Below are 25,257 nucleotides of genomic sequence, written 5' to 3' on the forward strand. Positions count from 1 at the left end.
TCGATGTACTTTAATATATCATCAGCAGCAACAACAACAGCCATTTGATATGCACATTGGATAAAAGCCTCCTCCAGATATTTCCATGTACTGTGATTTCAGAGATATGAAACAACGTGGCGCCTGCATATCTTCTAATATCATTTATTGTTCTTCCATAAGTTTGCCTTCGGGGTTTTTTATTATTTATTGGAATCCAGGAAAGAACTTACGTTGTCATCTGAGATCCATCTTCCCGGCTACAGTCCAGCCCACATCCACTTTGTCTTCCTCACAGTTGTGACTCTTGAGTTTCTCCCGGCGTATTTGATAATCAAAAAATCCACGGGTGTACTGCCGGTCTATAGTGTCCAACGGGCACTGTAGACCGGCAGTACACCCGTGGATATTTTGATTTCATCACAATTGCCTCCCATTCTAATCTGTTCCATAAATCATTTATTTGCTTTCCTGTCTCTGTCAGTCATTTGGAACGTGCATGTCTTCATTAATCGGTGAGCCACCTTCAAATTTTGAACAGTCCCACTATCATGATTCAAATCTGATGATATGATCTGTTTGTTAAAGTTCATTTTCATAATATCAAAATTTCATTTATCAAAATTTATGTAGTTTATCAGTAGCACCCAACACAGTTATTACTCTTCTACACTCCTGGAAATGGAAAAAAGAACACATTGACACCGGTGTGTCAGACCCACCATACTTGCTCCGGACACTGCGAGAGGGCTGTACAAGCAATGATCACACGAACGGCACAGCGGACACACCAGGAACCGCGGTGTTGGCCGTCGAATGGCGCTAGCTGCGCAGCATTTGTGCACCGCCGCCGTCAGTGTCAGCCAGTTTGCCGTGGCATACGGAGCTCCATCGCAGTCTTTAACACTGGTAGCATGCCGCGACAGCGTGGACGTGAACCGTATGTGCAGTTGACGGACTTTGAGCGAGGGCGTATAGTGGGCATGCGGGAGGCCGGGTGGACGTACCGCCGAATTGCTCAACACGTGGGGCGTGAGGTCTACACAGTACATCGATGTTGTCGCCAGTGGTCGGCGGAAGGTGCACGTGCCTGTCGATCTGGGACCGGACCGCAGCGACGCACGGATGCACGCCAAGACCGTAGGATCCTACGCAGTGCCGTAGGGGACCGCACCGCCACTTCCCAGCAAATTAGGGACACTGTTGCTCCTGGGGTATCGGCGAGGACCATTCGCAACCGTCTCCATGAAGCTGGGCTACGGTCCCGCACACCGTTAGGCCGTCTTCCGCTCACGCCCCAACATCTTGCAGCCCGCCTCCAGTGGTGTCGCGACAGGCGTGAATGGAGGGACGAATGGAGACGTGTCGTCTTCAGCGATGAGAGTCGCTTCTGCCTTGGTGCCAATGATGGTCGTATGCGTGTTTGGCGCCATGCAGGTGAGCGCCACAATCAGGACTGCATACGACCGAGGCACACAGGGCCAACACCCGGCATCATGGTGTGGGGAGCGATCTCCTACACTGGCCGTACACCACTGGTGATCGTCGAGGGGACACTGAATAGTGCACGGTACATCCAAACCGTCATCGAACCCATCGTTCTGCCATTCCGAGACCGGCAAGGGAACTTGCTGTTCCAACAGGACAATGCACGTCCGCATGTATCCCGTGCCACCCAACGTGCTCTAGAAGGTGTAAGTCAACTACCCTGGCCAGCAAGATCTCCGGATCTGTCCCCCATTGAGCATGTTTGGGACTGGATGAAGCGTCGTCTCACGCGGTCTGCACGTCCAGCACGAACGCTGGTCCAACTGAGGCGCCAGGTGGAAATGGCATGGCAAGTCGTTCCACAGGACTACATCCAGCATCTCTACGATCGTCTCCATGGGAGAATAGCAGCCTGCATTGCTGCGAAAGGTGGATATACACTGTACTAGTGCCGACATTGTGCATGGTCTGTTGCCTGTGTCTATGTGCCTGTGGTTCTGTCAGTGTGATCATGTGATGTATCTGACCCCAGGAATGTGTCAATAAAGTTTCCCCTTCCTGGGACAATGAATTCACGGTGTTCTTATTTCAATTTCCAGGAGTGTATTTATTGGTTTTGCTACCCATCCAGTAGTAAATAATCCTAATACTATTTTTTTTCTTAGATTCGGAAAACTGGCCTTCTTTTCTAAGAGCTGGTTCAGTGGAGAAAGAAGTATTTTTCGGTAGAAAAAATTGTTCAAATGGCTTTGAGCACTATGGGACTTAACTTCTGAGGTCATCAGTCCCCTAGAACTTAGAACTAATTAAACCTAACTAACCTAAGGACATCACACGCATCCATGCCCGAACCTGCGACCGTAGCGGTCGCGCAGTTCCAGACTATAGCGCCTAGAACCGCTCAGCCACTCCGGCCGGCTTTTGGGTAGAAGGTAACACACTATGAATGGTGGGCTCCATGTGGTTCCCAAGTGTACAGCGACCGTAACCAATAAAATTACCAAATATGCAGCAACCAGTCGCAAAATCATGTTTTATTTATTCACTTTTGCAAATCGATTAACAGCTATCATCGGTGCTTTCAACCAATATGTGCCCTGAGTAGTGATACTGTCATACTGCTTAAGACAGTATTACTACTCAGGGCACATATTGGTTGAAAGCACCGATGATGGCTGTTAATCGATTTGCAAAAGTGAATAAATAAAGCATGATTTTGTGACTGGTTGCTGCATATTTGGTAATTTTACACTATAAACAGATTTTCATACAGCAGAACTGGCATTGTTTTAGCGAATAGTTCGTCGTTAGTAGCTATTATTATTGGAAGAACTCTTAAGAATACAGATCCAATTCGCCTCGCCTTACCAGTGGGGAAGTGGACTTTCACCTACGATAGCACTGAAAGCAAAAGTGAACAACTGAATGAGCTTGGGGTATGAATCATGATGTGCAACTACTTACGCCAAAAAAAAAAAAGGATTGTTAGGAATGCGTAGAACCGAACACTCCATGACTCATTAGTTTTAGATTCACTGAAGAACGTAGAAAACGCGTGAGTTGTAGTTGTCTAATTACTAACTACACTTACAGGAAACAATCGCAACACCAAGAAGTACATATACGGAAGTAGATAGGCGTGTTCCAACATCTGAAAGACGATTCTACTCAAATTTCACACCAGTCGCGTAAGAGTGTCGCTTATAGCGCCGCTATGAGGATACCAATCAGGATTGCTTTAAATACACATTGCAACGGGTGCACAACTCGTGGTATAGGAGCTAGCGTTGCTGCCTCTGGGTCACGGGGACCCAGGTTCGATTCCCGGCTGGGTTGGGGATTTTCTCTGCCCGGAGACTGGGTGTACGTGTTGTCCTCATCATTTCATCATCGTCATCATTTGTGAGAGTGACTAGATTGGATTGTGAAAAGAAAATGGACCGCTTAAAAATTGGGACTTCGTACGGGCGCTGATGACGGTGCAGTTGAGTCCCACAAAGCAATCATCATCACACTACAACGGTCGTGCCTTTGAGATTGGACATGGTGAGTTGACGTTAGTCAAGAATGCCTTTAAGGCGACAAAGACTCCATTATCAACACCTCATTGAGTTTGAACGAGGTCATGTAATAGGGCTACGAAAAGCTGAATGTTCCTTCTGTGATACCGCAGAAAGACTTAGCAGGAATGTAGCCAGTGTATATGATTACTGGCAGCGGTGGTCACGGAAATGTATGGTCGCATGAAGACCAAGCTCCGGATGACTATGTGGTACAGCTCCATGCGGCACAGCTGAGAGGGAAGACCACCGTGTTCAGTGTATGGCTCTGGTGCATGGTAATGCATCTGCAGCAGCAATTTGAGCAGCAGTTGCCACCACAGCTACTTAATGAACTGTTAAAAATCGGTTACTTCAAGGACAACTCTGAGCCATACCCTCTATAGCGTGCAATTCACTGACCCCAAGCCGCCGCCATTTGTGACTTCTGTAGTGACAAGCGAAAGGTCATTGGAGGGCACAGTGGACGTCTGTTGTCTTTTCTAATGAAACCTGGTTCTGCCCCGCTGTCAGTGATAGTCGTGCGTTGGTTAGGAGTAGGCCAGTTGATGGTTTGCAACAGACCTGTCTGCGTGCTGGACTCACTGGAAGTACACCTGGACTTACGGTCTGGGTTGCGATTACATATAACAGCAGCAACACTCTCGTGGCATCTCAGGAACTCTGAGTGCACATTTGTACGTCAGTCTGGTGATTCTACCTGTTGTGCTGCCATTCATGAACAGCCATCTAAGGGGTGTTTTCGATAGGATACGCTCGCCCACATATCGCTGTTGTAACCCAAATGCAACATTCTCTACAGAGTGTCGACCTGTTGCCTTTGCCTGTTCGATCTCCAGATCCGTCTCCAGTTGAGCACGTATGGAACATCACCGGGCGACAAATCCAGCGTCATCCACAATCAGCGTTAAACGCACCTGTATTGATCGACCAAGAGGAATGGACATGGAACTCCACTCTACAAACCGACATCCGGCGCCAGTACAATACAATGAAAAGTGAGAGGCCATCCACATGAGTGCTAAAAGGAACTCGTTAAACTTCGGTTACACGATAAATCAGTCTAATCTAAAAACCGTAAATTCAACTACGAGTAAATACCTAGCTATTACAATTACGAAAAATTTAAATTGGAAGGAACATATAGAAAATGTTATAGGGAAGGCTAACCAAAGACTACGTTTTATTGGCAGGACACTTAGAAAATGTAACAGACCTACCAGGGACACTGCCTACACTACGCTTGTCCGTCCTTTTTTAGAATACCGCTGCGCGGTGTGGGATCCTTACTAGGTAGGACTGACGGAGTACATCCAAAACGTTCAAAGAAAGGCAGTATGTATTGTATTATCGCGAAATATGGGAGAGAGTGTCACAGAAATGATGCAGGATTTGGGCTCGAAATCATTAAAAGAAAGGCGTTTTTCGTTGCTGCGGAATCTTCTCACGAAATTCCAATCACCAACGTCCTCCTCCGAATGCGAAAATATTTTGTTGACACTGACCTACATAGGGAGGAACGATCACCACGATAAAATAAGGGAAATCAGAGCTCGTACAGAAAGATATAGGTGCTCATTCTTTCCACGCGCTATGCGAGATTGGAATAATAGAGAATTGTGAAGGTGGTTCGACGAATCCTCTGCCAGGCACTTAAATGTGATTTGCAGAGTATCCATGTAGATGTAGATGTAGAACACAATTTATGCACGCTTGCATTCAACATTCTGGCGGTTACACCGATTATTAACGTGCCAGCATTTCACATATGCAATGGCTTACCTCGCACTGACATTAACTTGTGGTTCAAATGGCTCTGAGCACTATGGGACTTAACTGCTGTGGTCATCAGTCCCCTAGAACTTAGAACTACTTAAACCTAGCTAATCTAAGGACATCACACACATCCATGCCGGAGGCAGGATTCGAACCTGCGACCGTAGCAGCAGCGCGGCTCCGGACTGGAGCGCCTAGAACCGCTCGGCCACCGCGGCCGGCATTAACTTGTGATTTTGCAATGTTAATTGCTTAAATATGTTAGGTAGACAAATGTATTCCCGAAATTTCATTATTCTATGTTAATTATTTTTTGGTGTTACGATTTTTTCTGTCAGTGCAGATTAAAAATTTTGTGTCTTTATACATAAGAGTGTTCTTTTTTTTTTCATTCTAATGCTGAATTAAGTTGCGATTTTTTCTGTCAGTGTAGATTAAAAAGTTTGTCTCTTTATACATAAGAGTGATCTTTTTTTTTCATTCTAATGCTGAATTAGGCACGAAACTTTAAGTACTGGATGACATTTGATCTTGTTCAGCGAAACCGTCTCAGAAACATTGGAAAGCACTGGTGTGCGGGCAGTTATTCGATGTATAAGACGATTCAGGAGCCGCTGCATTTGTATAGTTTCTAGTGTTTGCTGGGTGCCGGGAGTCAGCGAGCTGGTGGTTATGTGGCAGTTTCCATAAGATGGTTTATGAGTGCGCGGCCGTCCTAGCTTGTGTACATGTGCGGCAGTAGGAGCTGCGTAGTGTGTTGTGCACAGTCGAGCTGGCAGTGTAACTGGTTCTAAGCTGCGTTGCAACGCTAACGCCTGCTTCTATTTTGCACAAACAACCTCAATACATCGCGCATATCAGAAGGCTGCACGTCAAGGTGTTCGACGCCAGCTATCGTGTTGCCAACGGATGTTATTTCATGGTTGTTTGAAATTAACGGTACGACATCACTGGAGTTCTTTTGGCATGATTTGTTTGTTCCTTTCTTTTTAATGGCGTTGTTGGTTAACCAGTCTGTTAATGATGTTGTGGTCCCACATGTTTAACTATTTTTTTCTGATCATTGGTTGTTGCCTGTATTGCTTGTTCCCCCATAAAATAAGGTAGAAAAACCAGCTGTTATTAGGCCTTGGCTATATCTGTAGATGTCGCGGAGTACGTGATGTCTCACAAGCAAGTTTTAGTTGATCAAGAAATCTTACAACTTCAGTGATTTATTTTACTTTCGTATCTTTAAATTTTTTTCTTACCTCAGGTGATGTTAAATTTAATAAATTATATAAAAGCTGCAATTCACATTTGTGTGTTTTGATAAAAAAATTAAAGTTGCTAATTCCAGGTATTTATCTTACGTATATTTCTAAAGGTTGATTTAACATCAGAAATTGAAAAATTAAAATTTATTAAATTTGTTACAAGAAAAAGCGTTAATGCTACTACAGTTTAGTTAAAGCACTGTTGTTATTTTTTTAACGGGACTAGACACGGGAATAAGGACATTGTAAATTTTAAATGCTTGTCCAACAGCTTTTACTTATTGTCATCACGTAGACTTTCCTGGTGTTTTAACTGATGAAATTCTTGTAGGATCTGCAGTTGGATCACACAATCATCTAGACCAGGGGTCTCCAAACTACGGCCCGCGGGCCGGACCCGGCCCGCGAGGGCCTGCAAACCGGTCCTCGTTAGCTTGCCGGTCAACCCCGGTATCCGGCCCGCCAAATATTTAGAGGTGGCACCTATACAGCCAACAATTGAGTTTCGAGGCCTATCGCGACCAATACACCCCGACATTGTCGGAGCTCTATCTTTACTAAGCAGAAGGTCATGGTCAAACTCTTGGCTATTCACAAGAAACGGACAGACCATTCTCCGTGCGATAGTGGGGGAAAAAAAACGTTAACAGACTAGTTTGGCGAAAACATTTTAAGTAAAAAAATTCTTTGCATTTTATTCTACTCACGAGTCTGGTGCAAGTCTTACAAATGGACGCCACTTCGGCGACTATCCTTAGTAATCAATCATTATGGAAGATGCCTCTTAAGCGAGGTTTCACAATTCTTTTTTACGTTGTAAAATACACATAGCAAGCAAATTGAATAAAATATTTTTATTTAAAGACAATTCAAAGAAAATACAATACCTGGTGTACATAATGATATTGGATATTTTAGCTGCAACTGATGTATAAAAATAACTGTAATTAATTTATATCTTGAAAACTCACAGTGTTAAAAAATTCACGTAAAGAAATTTAACATCTTCGTGATAATTAGTGACTTTTATGTAGCTGTAACTTTCCTTTCATAATTGAGGCGTTCGGTCGTAAAACATGGTAACCAACAAAATGAAAACTTATGGCAAATCGGTTGTTAAGTTTTGAGGAAAATATCAAATAGTTTGCTCTAACAAAACTCACATAATTATGTTACGTAGATATTCTATGTGTACTGAAAAGTAAAATTCGTCTTAGCTGCTCCTCAAACATTTTGTTTGCGAATATAAGAACTAAAATCAGAGAAAGATGCCCGTAGATACCATATTTTTCATTCACGTATGAGACTTTGCTACCTTGTTATCTGCCAGATACCATGTTTCACAACAACTGACGTTAAATGTTGCTTCTGGTACGTAGCAGTTACCACATAGATGGAACCTTACCAGGATGTTTACAGTGCAGTGGTGTAACAGCTTCAATGATATTTCTTCACCAGATCCGAAATATGATTTATAAACTGTCAGAATCTGGTTATTCGCGGACCAACAGAAGTTTGACAGACGCAGAAATTACATTCTTGGGTGCTCTAAACAATGCCTTCAGTGAAGAAACTTGAAAGAAATCTCCCTGCTGCATTCTGTACACATTAAAGGGAGGTGAGCGTTGGGCGTTTTTCAAGATCTGTCCCCATTCCTCCGGGCAGTACACATACTGAATGTGATCCCTCACATACTGCTCTACTCGGCCGAAATCTCTATCTGATGGCAACATAGTATGTCCAACTACTGGAAAAACATGTTCAACACGTTTTACACGGCCACTTGCCAATAATTTAAGACAGAGAGCGACTATTGTCCAGTTTTTATTTTGACCACAGCAGTTATCTGATATTACTTTCGATTTCTTGCACTGTATGTCATTCACGGTGAAGTGTTCCAATATGCAACTTGCAATTTCATCACTTCCTCTCCTACCAGTAGCCTCGTCCCAGTAATAAAAGCACCCTACGTAATTGGAGCAATCATGAATGCTGAGGTTGTAGCAAAACAATTTTCTTTTGTAAAATGCACGTCCAGTGGATAATTTCGGAATGGGCAACGCCTGTTGGAGATAAAACGTTAGAACAGGGCTTCTTTGTCCTCTGGGGCAACTTGCAAAATTTTTTGGCCGGCAGCAGCATGTAGGTGGTGTCTCTCGATTTTGTGTCCAATTTCTTGGACTTTAGTGTAATTTTTATCGTTTTCGGCTTATTGCAGATCAATTCTCATTGGGTCGCAGTCCTTACATGTGTCTGTCTTAGGAGACTTGAATCCTATATTAAATTCTTCCGTAAATATTCTTCTGAACTTGTCTGAAGATACAGGACTGCTACCACTTTCTGAACAGAACTGAGTATATTCTTCAAAACAACGTTTAACTGTATATTCCATAGACATAAACATCTTATAAGGATTTTTGCGCCTGGTGTAGTGACTTTCGTATTTGGGAAGTTTTGATATAAAAGTATGCACATTTTTTTTATATTGTCTTCTGAATACTTTTTCTTGTGGTGCCCATGTATGAGCGCTATTGGTTTTATTTTAAACCAAAATTTCGACTCTCTCCCTACTTTATGTGTATGTTGAAGAAAACAGTTTTACATACTTCTACTTTTTGCCTTTCAACCAAGATATTGTAAGTAATGGAAAATTTTCTTCGAGAGGGACTTCCACTCTTTTTCATACTTCTGGCAGTTTTTTTAATATCTATTAGACCAAATAGATAAGCGTTTTGGATGTTGTAGTTTCCCATTCTATTGAACTCTTCAAACACCGAGTGTCGTTCGTCAGCATCAATCTTTGAAAAACATTTTTTCTTACAAAGGCAATCTGGACCTGCTTCTGGAGGTGCTTGTGGATTTCCTTTTCTTCGATAAGACAAATAGCTTTTACCTAAATTTCTTAATTTTTTATTTTTTTCCTGTTGGTTTACCCCACGTTTACTTTTTCTAACTTTTTTGTTTGATTTTACCTGATCATCTACAGTATCCTTTTGTTTAAGATGTACCGACGATCCTGCATAACGGACTCTACTAGGCGGATTAGATTTTCCAGAAGCAGTAGGTGACCTTACATCCGCATTGTTTTCATCATGACTGTTGGTTGTAGACCGACTGGTACATGGTTCCGATTCACAATCCTGGTTGATATTAAGCGCGGTCGATTTCTGAAACAAAACAAGGAATACTTGTATCGATAAGCTCATTACCCTTCACTCTAAAAAAAAAAGTGCAAGGGATAATAATAAAAATCTCGTGTGCCTCCCGATTCTGTTGCTAGTCTATCAACTCCAAGGCACTTGGGAGGTTCTCGTATCCCCAACCTGCAAGAGAAGGGATCTACAGTTCATCGCGGAAGCCAAACCGCGGCTGTATCTGGCGTAATTCGTATCTTATTGAAAACGATCGATCCGAAGATAAACTGAAAACGCTTCGTGATCCGACCAGGATTCAATCTCGTGACCTTTGGCTTGGTAGTCAAGCGCTTAAGTCGCTACACTACAGGACGTAAGGCAAAAGTGTTGAGTTTACGTTTCAGGTAGACATATCTTCTGAAGAGCTGAGTTACACCAAGATGATAGAAAAATCCTGAGTGATTTAACCTAGTGGGTGTAAAACATGGGAACTCTAGTAGATACCGTGGTCACCTTCGCACATATTTATAATTTGCGAGTCAAAATTAAACCTATTTCGGTTATTTCTATATAATGTATTGTGTTTATGTTTTACGAAGTTTGGTTACCAAGTACCAAGTTCACATTTGATGAAAGGAACGTTCAGAATTTCCATTTTTGAAAAGTTTCAATACGGAACAGGCAGTAAAACTTGGTAAGTGCAGTACATACCGTCTTTTACTTCAAACAGATGAAGATACAAAGGCATCTGTTCTTATTTTTTTAAGGAGTAATTTGCATCCGATTTGTTTGCACTCATAAACAGGATAATACTCTGGGCTTTCATCTTCGTCATTACAGGAAGAACTGTAGTCAGAATTATTGTTAGCGCTCGAAACTTTTGATTCAAGTTCCTCATCACTACGGAACAGACTGTGTCCGGCCGCGATGTTTGTTACTTACAATGTTTTACCTGCAGTCAGCTGTCACTTACCATAACATAATACCAACATAATTTCTTACAACGTACACATCTCCCACAGATTCCTTCACCAACCTATGAAATCAGCTGTAAGGAGTCCGACGTTGCCAAAAACGCCAATTGGCAAAAATTGTTAGATACCATGTTTTACGACCGAGTGCCAAGCATACTTTGTTTAACTGAGATTGAAACAAAGCAATCTTTCGTCGAAAGGACGTAACATGCGTGTATAAATCAGGCAGAAGCTGGTTTTCACCTTGCAATTTTAAATTAAGGTCATTCATATGTTTAGTTAAGTCTGTATAAAATGCTGGCTTCCATAACCACTCACCCGTAACTCAGGCAGAGGGCGATTCCTTTAGTTCAAAAAAATTTCAGTTACTGTTCAGAGTTTAAAAAAATGGGTCAGAACTTTACCGCAGCTAAGCCAGCGCACTGCAGTATAATATGGCAAGTCGCTTTCCTCAATATCTTCAAGAAAATTATGGAACTGGCGATGACTGAGTGCATAGGATCTGATATAATTAACAACTGAAGTAACTGGCTTTAAAACTTCTGGCTTATCTAAATGTTTTCCACAACAAAGACTGTTGGTGATTAATACAATGCACTACTAATGGTTTTGAGCCACCATCATTTTCTATGGCCTTAGAAACGAGAGCAACAACAGCTTTATTTTTCCCACACACTTTTTTGCCACCATCAGTTGTAATAAATTTTAATTTCTTCCACTGAAGATTGTTTTTCTGAACTGCCCTTTCAACTCCTTTAAAAATATCTTCGCCAGTGGTCGTCCCGTGAATACTGTGAACATCAAGGAGCTCTTCATACATTTCATAATTTTTGTCAATCCCTCGAATAAAAAGTAGTACTTGAGCAGTATCTGATACATCTGTTGATTCATCCACGGCCAAAGGGAACCAGTCTAAGTCTTGATTTTTGTCACGCAGTTGTGCTGATATATTTTGTGCAATGTCATCTATTCTTCTAGCCACAGTGTTCGCCGAGAAACTTACGTTTTTAAATAAATTAACTTTTTCTGGACACATTTCTTCTGCTGTTGCAATAATGAAGTTCTTAATTAATTCACCGTCGGTAAATGGCTTGCACTGTTTCGCTACTAAATGAGCCACACGAAAACTAGCACGAGTTGCTGCATATTGTTCAGCATTTACTTTCTTAAACAGCGACTGCTGGGTTTTTACCTGGCGTTTCAGAGACTCATACATTTCTAATCGTTCGCATCCTGTAAACTTAGAGTAATTCTGAGAGTGCTTAGTCTTATAATGACGTTTTATATTGTATTCTTTGAAGACTGACATTGCTTCATTGCAAATAATACACATTGGTTTGTTGCTTAACTCCACCACGAAATATTGACATCCCCACTGCTCTTTAAAAATTCTACATGCACTGTCAACCTTTCGTTTCTTTTCCATATTTGTACAGAACCTCACAAAAGATTGTAACCTGAAAATAAAATTCTGCTATTTAATACTAGTAATACTAGGAAGTAGTCTGCCTAAACAAAATGCAATGAATTTATTTTTAAGGTACTTTAATTACAAAATTAAATACTCAAAATTACACTGTAGTTCCCCTAAAAAATACAATGAAATAATACTCAAGTCGTGCTATACGTATTTCGATTTTCACATTTTCCTTGTCTCTTCGAATTCAAACTTTGAATGTCCCACATTTCGTCGTCTCACCTACTAGTACACCGCATAGAATACTAAAAAATCGTGAGAAACTCGCAACATAGACACAATCACGCAACAGAACTATCAAATATATGCTCTGGCTCTGCTACTCGCTACAAGACAACATAACTGAACTTATTGTTGCACCACTTGAAATAACAATGCGTTGACATACTCTACCTCTGTTACGTCTTGCAGTAATAGTGTTGCTAACAATGATTTTGAGATTTCGTGAACTTTGCAGGACGCTTTCGTGAAGAATGTGCAGTGACATACATTTTGTCGGTGAAATTCGCCAGAATAAAATACGCCGAATTTCGGTGAGGTACGTCCACCAAACCAAATTATGTAATAAAATAAAAATAGTAGTTCGTTTCAGCTATTGCCACAACCTTAGGTTTTTGTGATTTCATCTTTCCTTTAGCCTTACATTACGGTGATCATGGAGTGCTAGGGTGCTTTAACCCCACTAGGTAGATCTTGGCCCTTATGACATCGTGGAGAAGTCAGTGTGGCCCGCGGACAAAAACGTTTGGAGACCCCTGATCTAGACCCAATATTTCACCGCTACATCCGAGACCACCATCTTCAGGAGACAACATTGTTTAGTAATCTTGCCGGAACTGCCAGCTTTCACCATGGGGGTGCTGTAACATCACTTACGTTATGGGGCAGTAGCAACGATTTCCCGTGCGCGCGGTGTTCCAGTACGTAGCTAACACGGCTGCCGTTCACGCTTTGAGTCAGTTCTGAAGAGATTGGCGAACAGCGCTGTCACCTCAAGACGGAAATCCAGACGTACTGCTGAAACATGGTGCCTAGATGGTTGCATGATTCAGGAGTGGACCCGACAAGATTATCATCAGCTCCTACTTATTGTTGTAATAAATACCAAATGGTATCTACTCATGAAATAATGTAAGGCAGAAGGAGAACAACCAGCAAGCTCCACTTCCTCATTTTTATAAAGTACCCATATTCATTGGTTTTGCAATATTTAGCAGCTTTTTTCCGGTATTCCTTATGAACAAGCACTAAATGAATAATTTAGATTTGTTAAAGTATTTTGTCATTAGGTCATAGATATCAACTGTTCCTGATTACGATAGAGTCCTGTTAGAAACAGTGAGAAATTATGTATATGCCCGCTATGCAGAAGTGACCACTGATCCCCTGGGAAAGTAAACAATCAGTCGTATTCCCACATCGAGGGATCGAATTTAAAACTTTATGAAGAATTTCGCGAAATGTACCTAAATTTATTTTCTGTCCATACATCTACCTTCTTTCTGTCTCAATGTTCCTGGCATTCATAACATTCGTTGTGAATGTGGCCGCTGTTACATTGGACAGGCTTCGTGTAAAATGTCGGAACGTTCTACAGAACGCCAGTGCCACTTTAAATATCAAGAGACTTGGACAAATCGGAATGTTACCGATCATTCTTCAGAAACAAGCAAACACTTATGTTTTACGAGACATTAGTCTTGTACAATTCATCGTATCACTGTGAATCTGTGAGTACTGTGAGTACTGTGGTCAGATTATAGAACAACTTTAGTCGTGACAGTAACCATACCCTTAGTGTGCGAAAATGTGTTTATCTTAGCCGCTTTCCTGCTTAAATCACATGGAGCAGCATTAGCTAGGACATACAGTCGCTGTGCGTGTGTGTGTGTGTGTGTGGGGGGGGGGGGGGGGGGGGAAGTAGATCTAAAAGTCCACGTGATAGCTCTCATGGCGTCAATTTTTGTTGTGTGGGCACTGTTTCTCCATAGAAAAACGCGATACTCTCCAGCAGAATACGTAGAGTATTGGCGTCTGCACCGTAACTGCGTCGGGAATCTAGCGAAATAGATTTACTCTTGGGTCAAGTTTCTTAGTTAACTTGATGCACTGTTGTTTGAATGTCTAGTACCGATCCGGAGTGATTCCTAGACATGTTGTGTCGTAGTTATACGGTACTTCTACTCCGTCAAAAGTCACATGTAGTTTCCTTTGAGCTTCTTTGTTATTTGAATGGAACCCAGTAATCCCAGTTTTATTTGGGTTAGGGTGAAGTCTTCATTTAGGGAAATAATCAATCAGTTTTGTTACCTCAGTGCTCCGTTGTTGCATTGTCGTCACGAAATCATTACGTCTAATGAAACGTGGGCAGTATGATGTTTCCGATAATACCTGGAATACGCTATTGGAAAATGGCAAAAATGAAGACCTCTAAAGTGGTGGCAATAGAAACACATTTTCGTCGAAAACTGTCTGGTGGTAGCGAAGTCACATACGCAGATGTCATGCTATGGACGAAGTTAAATGACGTGTATATTAAGGCCAGAGCAGCTGTATTTGACATTCCGGTGAACTAACCATTTCTTTCGAGCATCGGAACGGTTTAAAAAATGGTTCAAATGGCTCTGAGAACTATGGGACTTAACATCTGAGGTCATCAGTCCCCTAGAACTTAGGACTACTTAAACCTAACTAACCTAAGGACATCACACACGTCCATGCCCGAGGCAGGATTCGAACCTGTGGCCGTAGCGGTCGCGCGGTTCCAGACTGTAGCGCCCATAACCGCTTGGCCACTACGGCCGACTCGGAACGGTTTAGCAGACATTCTTTAAATCCTGAACGACGCCGACTAACACAGTTTATGCGATTACATTCCACGTAATTCTTTATGTGATGCTCAGATATTTTGCAGCCAATAATTTTCCCATTCATACCTCGCTCAGTTTAATAAACCACGGCTGCAAAATACTAACACGAATTCTTTACAGACGAATGGAAAAACTGGTAGAAGCCTACCTCGGGAACGATCAGTTTGGATTCCATAGAAATGTTGGAACACGTGAGGGAATACTGACCCTACGACTTATCTTAGAGAAGTCCGCCCCCGGTAGCTGAGTGGTCAGCGCGCCAGACTGTCAATCCAAAGGGCCCGGGTTCGATTCCCGGCTCAGGGACTGGGTGTTGTGTTGTCCTAATCATCATCATTTCATCCCCATCGACGCGCAAGTCGCCAAAGTGGCGTCAAATCGAAAGACTTGCACCAGGCGAACGGTCTACCCGACGGGAGGCCCTCGTCACACGACATTTCATTTCATCTTAGAGAATAGATTAAGGAAAGGCAAGCCAACCTTTCTAGCATTTGTAGACTTAAAGAAAGCTTCCAGAATGAGATTTTCACTCTGCAGCGGAGTGTGCGCTGATATGAAACTTCCTGGCAGATTAAAACTGTGTGCCCGACCGAGACTCGAACTCGGGACCTTTGCCTTTCGCGGGCAAGTGCTCGGTCGGGCACACAGTTTTAATCTGCCAGGAAGTTTCATATCAGCGCACACTCCGCTGCAGAGTGAAAATCTCATTCTGGAAACATCCCCCAGGCTGTGGATAAGCCATGTCTCCGCAATATCCTTTCTTTCAGGAGTCCTAGTCCTGCAAGGTTAGCAGGAGAGCTTCTGTAAAGTTTGGAAGGTAGGAGACGAGGTACTGGCAGAAGTAGAGCTGTGAGTACCGGGCGTGAGTCGTGCTTCAGTAGCTCAGATGGTAGAGCACTTGCCCGCGAAAGGCAAAGGTCCCGAGTTCGAGTCTCGGTCGGGCACACAGTTTTAATCTGCCAGGAAGTTTTTAAAGAAACCTTTTGACAATGCTGCTTGGAATACTCTCTTTCATATTCTGAAGGTGGCAGGGGTAAAATACAGGGAGCGAAAGGCTATTTACAATTTGCACAGAAACCAGATGGCAGTTATAAGAGTCGTGGCACATGAAAGGGAAGCAGTGGTTGGGAAGGGAGTGAGACACAGTTGTAGCCTATCCCCTATGTTATTCAATCTGTATATTGAGCAAGCAGTAAAGGAAACAAAAGAAAAATTCGGAATAGGAATTAAAATCCATGGAGAAGAAATAAAAACTTTGAGGTTCGCCGATGACATTGTAATTCTGTCAGAGACAGCAAAGGACATGGAAGAGCAGCTGAACGAAATGGATAGTGTCTTGAAAGGAGGATATAAGATGAACATCAACAAAAGCAAAACGAGAATAATGCAATGTAGTCGAATTTAATCGGATGATGCTGCGGGAATTACATTAGGAAATGAAACGCTTAAAGTAGTAAATGAGTTTTGCTATTTGGGGAGCAAAATAACTGATGATGGTCGAAGTAGAGAGGATATAAAATGTAGACTGGCAATGGCAAGGAAAGCGTTTCTGAAGAAGAGAAATTTGTTAACATCGAGTATCGATTTAAGTGTCAGGAAGTCGTTTCTGAAAGTATTTGTATGGAGTGTAGCCATGTATGGAAGTGGAATGTGGACGATAAATAGTTTAGGCAAGAAGAGAATGGAAGCTTTCGAAATGTGGTGCTACAGAAGAATGCTGAAGGTTAGATGGGTAGATCACGTAACTAATGAGGAGGTATTGAATAGAACTGGGGAGGAGAGAAATTTGTGGCACAACTTGACTAGAATATGGGATCGGTTTGTAGGACATATTCTGAGACATCAAGGGATCACCAATTTAGTATTGGTGGGCAGCGTGGAGAGTAAAAATCGTAGAGGGAGACCAAGAGATGAACACACTAAACGTATTCAGAAGGATGAAGGTTGCAGTTGGTACTGGGAGATGGAGAAGCTTGCACAGGATAGAGTAGCATGGAGAGCTGCATCAAACCAGTCTCTGGACTGAAGACCACAACAACAACAACAACCTCGCGATTGAAGTCGTCTGAAGATTATTTCAGATAATACGAGTATTCATACTATGGTCCGTAATCTGGTATCACAAGATCCCTGTGGCCCAGCGCTGTAAGTTTCTTCACTTGAAGCGTAAACAACGGCAGACTCTAGACTGGAGATAGTATAGATAGCCATCTTTTTGTGGCTTAATGGAGGCCCTCGTACGGCTGTCCAAATGCCGTAAATTATGTTGGTCTTTTACGGCGTCAGCTATTGAGGAAACTCACCACGCCACGCTGTCTGAGCAAGGGCTCGTCTCGGAATGCCGATACTGTTCGCTGCCAGATGCAGCAAGAAACAAATTCATCGACCTCGGCTTTTGTCCTCCGGTCACCTTTACATCATTTCAGTGTTCCACGTCGTCTGTCTGTCAGCACTATGTCTCACACCCTCCCTCCTTTATTAGGAGATTGATGCGCCTTACATAACGGTACTTGACGTATCTTATTTCCATTGGAATCTGTTGACACCATTTGAAAAGGACGTTTGGTTGTCACACTTGGCAGACACGTGATACACGCCGTGGGAAACAGACAGCGCCATTACATTTTCTGTAGTTACACTTGAAAATTGATATCAAAACAATACTGAATTGAAATTTTTACGGTGTATATAGCTTAACATCTAATAATTTGTTAATACACTCTCATGGCAGTAATGTATCTGAAAATGCACGCCGTGACAACCAAAACCTGTCATTCAGTACAATAATTTTGATACTATCGATTGACTTAACCATTCTAAAACAATTTTACAGAGACGTTTCACAGTAGTAGTCACAAAAGCCGCTAACAGATGGCGCTACCTATAAATCGAAGTCCAGAGCGATCAGTTCCACCGTTGAAACATGAAAAGAGGTTAGCGTACCTTGATGTGAAAAGCGATCGCTAGCTCATCACCAAATTCAAATGGGCAGGCAATGCGGCTTATTACCTAGAGGGGAATATTGGCCCCACTCCCCAGGTTGGAAACGTCGCTACAATTTCTGGATTTAGCCTGTTCAGCAACATCCGAGGAAATCAATCCGTAGAACTACTGCTAAGACTGGTTTGAAGCTTTCCAGCACACATACAATACAAAGAAAGTCTACAAATGTTTTCAGTCAAAATCTTTAGTCACCTGTTCATACCCATGCCCACTTTCGAGAAAGGACTGACCTTGTGAAATAGATTTTAGCGATGATGATACGATGCTATTTGCATCCTATTCGCAGAAGCAGCACATCTCCACGTAAATAGAGTCGTGAAGAAACTGACGATTCTGGTGTTTCTACAATATCCATTTGTGTGAAGCGAAACCACTGCATTGTCCGCCCTTTTGCATGCGAGAATCTATAAGTAGTAACAGTCACGTTACAATTTTGGAAGCCGTATAGTAAGCGTTGAAGATCGACCAGCCACCGAATCGTTCAAGATGGGGCCCGACCACGTAGCACCGAACAGAGATTTCGCATTCTTGTAGAATACTTCGGGAATAGAGTCATTGCATTGCATTATCCCAAATTTACTGGCACAGCCTTGAACTGGCCTTCATATTCACCCGATGTGACTGTTGCGATTACTTTTTTTTGGGTAGAATGAAAGACAATCTCTAATGGAACTGTACGAGCTGAATATCGATCGGTGTGGCATTCGGTGAATCCAATTTCTCTGAGACACTGCAAGATATTATAGCTTATTTTATCTTTCGTTTGCGCCACCTTTCTACTGCGAATGATAGACATTTTTAAAAGATTGTGACTTAATTGTGAAACATGTCTGTTCTGGAGGGACAATGTAAGTTGTTTCATGATTCTACTAATTACTCAACACAAGCATCGTCGGTGAATGAGCGTCAACGATTAAAACAAATAAAGGAAGGAGGCTATTTGTTATTTAAAAGAAGATTTTCGCCACGGAATTGTAATAAGAAACAATGTTAACCAACTACCGGAATGATATCAAGAGGAGTTCGATTAGTGCACATTTATTCGACAAAGGTCTATACATATCAGAAAGACTATACATGACGACCGTCTTCGTTCAAAATAACAAGTTATTAAATATTAAACGGTGTCACGAGGGGACCACAGACCTGTCAACCACGAATTTTGATGAGTCTTAAGTGTGTTGTAGAGGGTGTAAGTAGGCTGTTTAGGTTTTTATGTTGGTAACGCCACGTAGCGCTCTGTATGAAAATCACTGACTGTGCTGTGCAGTCTGTGGCTGGTTGGACTCATTGTCGGAATATTCGCTATAGTAGTGTTGGACAGTTGTATGTGAACAGCGCGTAGCGTTGTGCAGTTGGAGGTGAGCCGCCAGCAGTGGTGCATGTGGGGAGAGAGATGACAGAGTTTTGAGAGCGGACGATATGGATGTCCGTCCGTCAGAAAGAGGAAATTTGTAAGACTGGATATCATGAACTTATATATATTACTTCCCCCCTATGAACCATGGACCTTGTCGTTGGTGGGGAGCCTTGCGTGCCTCAGCGATACAGATAGCCGTACCGTAGGTGCAACCACAACGGAGGGGTATCTGTTGAGAGGTCAGACCAGACAAACGTGTGGTTCCTGGAGAGGGGCAGCAGCCTTTTCAGTAGTTGCAGGGGCAACAGTCTGGATGATTGACTGATCTGGCCTTGTAACACTAACCAAAACGGTCTTGCTGTGCTGGTACTGCGAACGGCTGAAAGCAAGGTGAAACTACAGCCGCGTTTTTTCCCCGAGGACATGCAGCTTTACTGTATGGTTAACTGATGATGGCGTCCTCTTGGGTAAAATATTCCGGAGGTAAAACAGTCTCCTACTCGTATCTCCGGGCGGGGACTACTCAAGAGGACGTCGTTATCAGGAGAAAGAAAACTGGCGTTCTACGAATCGGAGCGTGGAATGTCAGATCCCTTAATCGGGCAGGTAGGTTAGAAAATTTAAAAAGGGAAATGGATAGGTTAAAGTTAGATATAGTGGGAAATAGTGAAGTTCGGTGGCAGGAGGAACAAGACTTTTGGTGAGGCGAATACAGGGTTATAAATACAACATCAAATCGGGGTAATGTAGGTATAATGAATAAAAAAAATAGAATTGCGGGTAAGCTACTACAAACAGCATAGTGAACGCATTATTGTGGCCAAGATAGACACAAAGCCCACGCCTACTACAGCTGTACCAGTTTATATGCCAACTAGCTCTGCAGATGATGAAGAAATTGAAGAAATGTATGATGAAATAAAAGAAATTATTCAGATAGTGAAGGGAGACGAAAATTTAATAGTCATGGGTGACTGGAATTCAGTAGTAGGAAAAGGGAGAGAAGGAAACGTAGTAGGTCAATATGGATTGGGGGGAAGAAATGAAACAGGAAGCCGCCTGGTAGAATTTTCCACAGAGCACAACTTAATCATAGCTAACACTTGGTTCAACCCCCCTGCGGGTTCGGGGGTTAGAATAGGCCCGTGGTATTCCTGCCTGTCGTAAGAGGCGACTAAAAGGAGTCTCACATGTTTCGGCCTTATGTGATGGTCCCCTGTCGGGTTTGACCTCCATATCTCAAAATTTTTCCGAAGAGCGAGCCGATTGGGGAAGGGCGCCTTACTTGGTGCATTGTGTCCGTGTTGTGTTGAGAACTTTCGCCATCTTATTCGTCGTTGCATTGCAGTCTTGCCCGCTCTCCATCTCTTGGGCATCGATGCGCCCCTGCGTGCACTTTCTGCCAAGCACTGTGCAGGGCCATTTTCTGCACTGACGACGCCCATGGACCACATGTCACCTAACATCCAGCACGGTAGCCAGTCCGTTGTGGTGGGGCCGCCATGTACCCTCTTGGTTGTAGCCCCCTGACAACACAGGGATCGCTCTACTGATGCCTGCGCCGTTCACTCCCCACGTATGCCAAGGAGTAGATGCCCATCTCCCTGGGGCATCAGGACTCCCGGCAATGGCCATCCTGCCAGGTGGCTATTGTTGTGGCTGGGTGGCGCCCGTGGGGAGGGCCCTTGGTCGGAGTAGGTGGCATCAGGGCGGATGACCCGCAATGAAGCGTGGTACATCATCTCTCGCTGTCGGCCCGCCGCCAGCAGTCTCTAAGCGTTCTTGGGCTCAATTTAATGCTCAGAAGTACGATCCGAAAACGTTCCCCTCCCTGGCCACGCCGTGGGAAGAGCGTAAGTCTCAGGATGGAGGTAACAGTTATTCGCCCCGATTCTTAGTTTGCACGAGAGCTGATGGGGAGTCTTTTCTCTCCACAAAGCCTCAGTTCTTCGTCGAGCATTTAGAGGACAAGTTTGGGGAGGTGGAGGGCTTGTCTAAAATGCGCTCTGGGTCAGTACTGATACAAACGGCATCCTCCGCCCAGTCCCACAGGTTACTTGCTTGTGACAAGTTGGGGGATGTTAACGTTTCTATTACACCACATAAGAGTTTAAATATGGTCCAGGGTGTTATTTTCCATAGGGATCTCCTTTTGCAGTCTGATGACGAGCTGCGCGCCAACTTAGAACGTAGAGGTGTTCATTTCGTCCGGCGCGTTCATCGGGGTCCGAGGGACAATCAGGTTGCTACCGGTGCCTTCATCTTGGCCTTCGAGGGTGATACGTTACCGGAAAAGGTCAAGGTGATGGTCTACCGATGTGACGTCAAGCCCTATATCCCTCCCCCGATGCGGTGCTTCAAGTGCTGGAAGTTCGGCCATATGTCTTCCCGCTGCACTTCCAGCCTCCCATGTCGCGATTGCGGACGCCCATCTCATCCCGATACTCCATGTGCCCCGCCTCCCATCTGCGTCAACTGCGGGGAGCACCATTCACCTTGCTCGCCTGACTGCAAAGTCTTTCAGAAAGAGCGCAAAATCATGGAATATAAGACCCTGGACCGGCTGACCTATACTGAGGCCAAACAGAAGTATGACAGACTCCATCCTGTGAGAATGACATCTTCTTATGCAGCTGCTACAACAACTGTGCTAGCTCCATCAGTTTCGAGACTTCCAGCCAGCTCGATAAGCAGTAAGACTCCTCCTGCCCCCTTGCCCGTGGGGGGCTCTACCCAACAGGTTGCTCCTGCACCACCTACCTCAGGAGCAACCTCCTCCCACCCGTCGGGGACGTCCGTCCCCGCTTCTCAGCCGGAGAAGTGTCTAACTTCTTCGACTACTCTCGCCCGTAAGAGTTCCCTTGGGACCCTCCCTTCCCAGGGTTCCACCAGCGGGAAGGATGACGGCCACCAGTGGCATAAGTCCTCACCAGCGGCCGGGCGTAGGGCTTCACGTTCCTCCTCTGTCCCGAAGACTGAATCGGTGAAGCCTTCCCAGCCGGTGAAACCCAAGGTTCAGCGAGAGAAGTCCAAGAGAAAGACCTCTAAGGCCAAAGACCTTGCGGTGGCACCAGCCCCACCGCACCTTTTGCGCTCTGCGTCTGAGGATGAAGTCGAGATTCTAGCGTCCGCTGAGGACCTTGATCTCGCTGGTCCCTCAGACGCCATGGATGCCTCTCGTACGGGTACTGAATCGGTGGCAGTGAGTGAACGAGTGGCGTAAATTGCCTTCCCAGTCCTTTCCCGCCTTTCTCAGCCATGGACAATAGCATCCTCCAGTGGAACTGCGGCGGTTTTTTCCACCATTTAGCTGAGCTCCGCCAACTTCTCAGCCTTCGCCCTTTCTTCAGCATTGCTCTCCAGGAAACTTGGTTTCCAGCGATGCGAACCCCCGCCCTCCGTGGCTATCGGGGTTATTACAAGAACCGAGCAGCTTATGAAAGGGTGTCTGGTGGCGTCTGCATATATGTCCTTCACACTCTGCACAGCGAGTCTGTCCCTCTCCAGACGCCTTTAGAGGCTGTCGCTGTACGCGTATGGACGCCACAGGCTGTTACCGTCTGCAGTCTTTACATTCCACCGGATGGTGATGTCTCGCAGCATGTCCTGGTTGCACTGGTCGCCCAATTGCCGCCACCTTTCTTGCTATTGGGCGACTTCAACGCCCATAACCCTCTGTGGGGTGGGTCAGTGGCCACAGGTCGAGGCGCCATCGTTGAACACTTGTTGTCGCAGCTCGATCTCTCGCTGTTAAATGATGGCGCCTTCACCCACTTCAGTGTGGCGCATGGCACCTACTCCGCCATTGACCTTTCCATCTGTAGCCATAGCCTCTTACCGTCTGTCCAATGGAGTGTGCATGACGACCTGTGTGGTAGTGACCACTTTCCGCTCTTTTTGTCACTACCACAGCGTCACTCTTCTGGGCGCCCTAGCAGATGGGCTATGAATAAGGCTGACTGGGATTTGTTCTCCTCCACTGCCGCTTTTGAGCCTCTCTCTACTGATGACATTGATGCGGTGGTTCAATCTGTCACCACCGGCATCGTTACTGCCGCCGAATCTGCCATTCCCCGTTCTTCTGGGTCCGCTCGGCGGAAGGCTGTGCCTTGGTGGTCGCCTGAGATCGCTGAAGCGATTAAAGATCGCCGGCGGGCGCTCCAGCGTCACAAGCGACATCCCTCCTTAGCCCACCTTATCGCCTTCAAACGGCTGCGTGCGCGGGCCCGCCTCCTTATCCGCCAAGCAAGAAGGAGTGCTGGGAGCGGTATGTGTCCACCATTGGCCTCCATGTCACTCCCTCGCAGGTCTGGGCCAAGATTCGACGCGTCTACGGCTATCGGACCCCTGCCAGCGTCCCTGCGCTCTCACTGAATGGAGCCGTTTGTACCGACTCCGACGTCATTGCAAATCGCTTAGCAGAGCATTTTGCTATGAGTTCCGCTTCTGCGAATTACCCCCAGGCCTTCCGCTCCATTAAAGAGCGGCTGGAACGTCGGAGCCTTTCGTTTCGCACCACCCACCCAAAATCTTACAATGCTCCATTCAGTGAGTGGGAATTTCGCAGTGCCCTAGCTGCTTGCCCTGATACCGCTCCTGGGCCAGATGGCATCCACTGTCAGATGCTGACACACCTTTCAGTGGACTGCCAGCGGCGCCTTCTCGATCTTTACAACTGTCTTTGGGTTGAGGGGGAGTTTCCGTCGCAATGGCGGGAAGGCATTGTCATCCCCGTTTTGAAAACTGGGAAGGCCCCTCTGGAGGTGGACAGCTACCGTCCCATTAGCCTCACCAACGTTCTTTGTAAGTTGCTTGAACGGATGGTGAGCCGGCGCTTGCATTGGGTACTGGAGTCTCGAGGCCTTCTGGCTCCGTCTCAGGGTGGGTTCCGTAAAGGCCACTCCGCCACCGACAATCTGGTGAGCCCGGAGTCGGCCATCCGTACTGCTTTTGCCCGCCGTCAGCACCTGGTCGCTGTCTTTTTCGACATGCGGAAGGCGTACGATACGACATGGCGTCATCACATTCTTTCTACGCTTCATGGATGGGGTCTTCGGGGTCCTCTGCCGATTTTTATCCGCAATTTTCTGTCGTGTCGTACCTTCCGCGTGCAAGTCGCGGCCTCGTATAGTTCCTCCCACGTCCAGGAGAACGGTGTGCCACAGGGCTCTGTTTTAAGTGTCTGTCTGTTTTTAATAGCCATTAACGGGCTTGCTGCGGCCGTCGGTAATTCTGTCTCTGCTTCCCTGTATGCTGACGACTTCTGCCTTTATTACAGCTCTACTGGCATTGCAGCTGTTGAACGTCAGCTACAGGGCGCTATCCGTAAGGCGCAGTCTTGGGCTGTAGCCCATGGGTTTCAGTTTTCGGCAGCCAAGACCCGCGTTATGCATTTCTGCCGGCGCCGAACAGTCCATCCTGAGCCGCGGCTTTATCTTGCCGACGAACTCCTTGCTGTGGTGGAGACCCACAGGTTTTTGGGGGTGGTTTTCGATGCCCGGTTGACTTGGCTGCCTCATATCCGGCAGCTTAAACAGACGTGTTGGCGGCATCTCAACGCTCTGCGATGCTTGAGCCACACCCGCTGGGGCGCCGACCGCTTTACCCTGTTGCGGCTCTACCAGGCGTTAATCCAGTCCCGTCTGGATTATGGGAGCCTGGCTTATGGCTCAGCATCCCCATCTGCGTTACAGGTGCTGGACCTAATTCTCCACAGCAGGATACGCCTTGCCACTGGTGCTTTCCGCACTTGCCCCGTGGACAGCGTACTAGTGGAGGCAGGTGTACCTCCCCTGCGGTTCCGACGCCAACGTTTGCTGGCCGCTTATGCTGCCCATGTTCTAAGCTCACCCGGGCATCCAAATTATCGTCTCCTGTTCC

General features: G+C 45.0%; 1 protein-coding gene across 1 annotated transcript in view; it reads right to left on the reverse strand.

The window, feature by feature from the left end:
- LOC126458433 (sialin-like) overlaps positions 1-25,257 on the reverse strand; it is a 477,095-nt gene that overhangs the window by 303,963 nt on the left and 147,875 nt on the right. The window lies entirely within an intron of this gene.

This window comes from Schistocerca serialis, chromosome 2, assembly GCF_023864345.2.
Source record: "Schistocerca serialis cubense isolate TAMUIC-IGC-003099 chromosome 2, iqSchSeri2.2, whole genome shotgun sequence".
Taxonomy (NCBI): domain Eukaryota; kingdom Metazoa; phylum Arthropoda; class Insecta; order Orthoptera; family Acrididae; genus Schistocerca; species Schistocerca serialis.